We start from the raw sequence: 3,659 nt of genomic DNA, 5'->3' as shown, positions 1-3,659 counted from the left end.
ATAATTTATAATTTACCTAATAAATTTTATTAGGTAACTGATGCTGAGAACTATAGATGGCAATTCTGCAAATAAACAGTTTTATTTTCTCTACAGGACAAGGGAATATGTTACTAGAAAGGGGAAAAATGCTAGAACAAGCTCTTTTCAGAAAAAAAACCAACAATGTTAAATAGCACCTCTAATTAATTTATTTTACATATAAAAAGATAGAAATAATTTGCATTTCCAGATTAAAATTTATGTGCTCTGAGCTAGAATCAACACCACTTAAGTCACTTACCATGCTGAATGTCCCTCATGTCTAAATGAAGGCTGGACATTAATATTCCAACAGCTTGAGATCTTTTGTTACTTAACAACTTGACCACCTGCCAAAAGAAACCCAACTGTTAGTATTAATCTGCAGGAAAATATGCAAAATATTTTGCATTACTAACAACAAATTCAAGAAGCAATATTTTGCTATCTATATACACATTTAAAAATGAGTAATTTTATTAAAGTTTGCTTCTGCTGCATAAATCCATCACAAGTATAAATAACTATATCACCTACTTGAATCTTAATCCTAAAAGAGTCACTAGAAAAGTACCCCTGGACTTCTTCCTTTGTTAGGATGCACACTTTCAACTTCACATTGATGTTACTAAGTGAATGAAACAGGCTGTCGCATAAAAAAAAAATTCCAACAGTGTCTATCTTGGAATTGCTTTGGTTTCCGAAACCACACAATTATTTCCATCTTTGATGTGAGCTAAAACTGTGAGAATTTGTATTTTATTTGAATGTTTGACGTACTAGGCGCCAATATGAATTTTATTTTAAAAGCAAAATAACCACGTACATATTGGGATTTTCTTTGTTCACTCTTGGAGAATATAAAAGGTCTCAAAGCCTTTTTGTTTTTAAAATAAACAAACAAAATAAAAAGCAAAAAAATAAAAAGCAAGCCATCAAAACATCTTGCTTTATGGTGTTAAAATTAACTACTAAAACACACTTTCAATATTTGCTTTGCAAGCATAAAATCAATGAATAATTCACAGACTGTCTTTCACAAGGCTCTAAGCTGTTAAAATTTGTAAATTTTATATCATTGGTATAAGAAGCAAGTAATGCCAGGAAAGGACCCTTAATCAAGGGTTTTACAGATAAGTACTTTTCAATGTAGTCATGCAACAATTACATGGATGGAAGAAGTTAATTGTATTAAGAAGTTATTAAGCTTATTAAGAAGTTAATTTTATTCTACTCAGGTTGCTGAGTTTAACACTGTACAAAACACACTGAACAAAACCTTTGTGAATCACTGGGAAGAAAGAAGAAAAGCCAAATGATTAGAACTATAAGTTCAAGTTCTTTCAACACTGTAGTCAGGAAATATATCCATATTTTTTCAAGATATATGGTTCCTATCTTAGCACCAAGGTGCTGTATCCTCTACAGCCCCACTGGCAAAATTATTTAGAAATTAATTAGTAGAAATGAGATTAGAAAAAAGTAGAATTAATTTAGCCAGAGTAAAGAATCTCATGATTTAAATCACATCTTAAAAAAAAAACAAACATAAAAGCATCCATAAGATGTTTGCCTTGTGGCCAACATGATACACTTGCTTTCAGACACAGGCTTGTATGTTGAAGTCTGAGGAGCAGCTGAAGAGAAGAAGTAAAAGCCTGACCCAGAACTCTGCCACTGAGACTGCTTAGGAAAGGAAACTTGAGAAACTTATGGTGCTTGCCATGTAGGTTTTATAAGGATGTGCTTGGCTGGCTGATTGCTTCATTATTTTTTTTTTCCCCTTAAACCATTGATTACGAAGGTATTAAAAGCTCCTTTCCTCACAGCTTCCTAATTTGCTACAGTGAAGTGAAAATACAGCATTCTGCTCATGAACTGAAAACTTTAACATTAGAAACCAAGCATGTCATAACTATTATTCTCAAGGTTAAAGACCGAAATACAAAGCATAGCTATTGATGTCACCCATGGGAAATGAGCAAGAAATTCCTATGTAACTGTCTGATCTCTGTAATATATTATTAGGAATTTAAAAATGAAATCAAATGGACTGAAATAGGATATGATAATCAGGTTTCCTGAATTCAAAGAGAAAGCTAAGGTAACTCAGAAAAATATAATTAGGATATCCCACACTACCCTTCCAAAAAGCTATAATCACCCTAAATGCTTTTAAAATAGAACATAAATCTCATTTAAGCTTGGAACTGAGATAAAGCTAGGACAAATAATAGGATGTTTTCTTGTTGCAAAAAGAAGCCATTATCTGTTTACTTCTTTGCAGCTACCAAAGGGTTACAAAATAAAATAGATATTGAGTAGCAAGGTATGGGTCAAGTCTTTCTAACGACTATGTTGCAATATACATCTCTTGTAACATCCAAACAAGTATCTTGCATTCTATCAGGAAAAAGAAGTGGGTACAAAATTTATAAGGAACAGAAACTCCTTAACTGGCATTAAGGAGAAAAGGCAGAGCAACACAATGAAACAATGTGGTACCCTACATTAAAAAAGTTCAAAAACTTCTTAAAGCTGTCCACACCAGCAACACTGACAAGACTGAATTCGGTATGGAAGACGTTGGGGAAACTGTTGATTCCAGCCCCTACCACTACTGCTTTTGCTCAGGTCTGAAACATCTCACAGTAACAGAATAACTTAAGCTTGCTGCTGTCATCAACATACAGAAGGAGTCCTTAGTTTTCTTGTTCAAAATAAAGGCAACATTCTCAAAGATGACCAAAAAAAAGTGAATTAAAAAATGAATGTAAACCCATTTAAAAGTTCTATAAGGAAATAACAATAGCCACATAAAGTGCCAAGAGCTCTGAAGTAAGTGTGTACATTTCGTCATTTATGTTCTGCAAAAGTGAAATAGAAAAGTAACTGATGTAGGCTACTATGTTGGGCAGGAGTATAACAAAACAAAAGAAGAAAACACAGAGTAAAATTGCTTTGTTAAGTGGACTTTTTCAAAACAGTAGGATGAGCTGGAGTCTAGTCTTGGTATTCTACCACTTCTAATACCTGAAATGTGCCAATAAGAAAGCTGGGGAAGAACTGTTCATTAGAGTATGTAGTAACAGGACAAGGTATAATGGTTTTAAACTAGAAAAAAAAGTACATTTAGGTTAGATATTAGGAAAAAGTTTTTCAACATGAGGGTGGTAGATCACTGGAACAGGTTGCCCAGAGAGGTGGTAGAGGCCCCATCCCTGCAGATATTCAAGGTCAGGCTTGATGGGTCTCTGAGCAACCTGATCCAGTAACATTGTCCCTGCTTACTGCAGGGGGGTTGGACCAGATGATCTTTAAAGGTCCCTTCCAACCCAACACATTCTATGATTCTAATGGTGTCAGCAGCCATACACTATGACATTCACTTCAAATTGCAATATCTTTTCTACTACCCATCAGCAATCTAAAGCTCAGAGAGCTACTGAGATCAGGTCTAGAAATACAGCAAGGGGACCAACACTAGGGAAAAAAGAATCAAATAAATTACCTATGCTGTTATAATGCAGGCTAGAACATGATTTCTCATGGGGCATGATTCCCATATCAATGCTGTAGGACCAGATTTAGTGGCCTAGTAAGAAAGGAAGAAAAAAAAGAGAGGAGAAGAAAAAAAA

This window comes from Mesitornis unicolor, unplaced genomic scaffold, assembly GCF_000695765.1.
Source record: "Mesitornis unicolor isolate BGI_N332 unplaced genomic scaffold, ASM69576v1 scaffold950, whole genome shotgun sequence".
NCBI classification, from domain to species: domain Eukaryota; kingdom Metazoa; phylum Chordata; class Aves; order Mesitornithiformes; family Mesitornithidae; genus Mesitornis; species Mesitornis unicolor.
Note: the sequence above shows the minus strand (reverse complement) of the source record.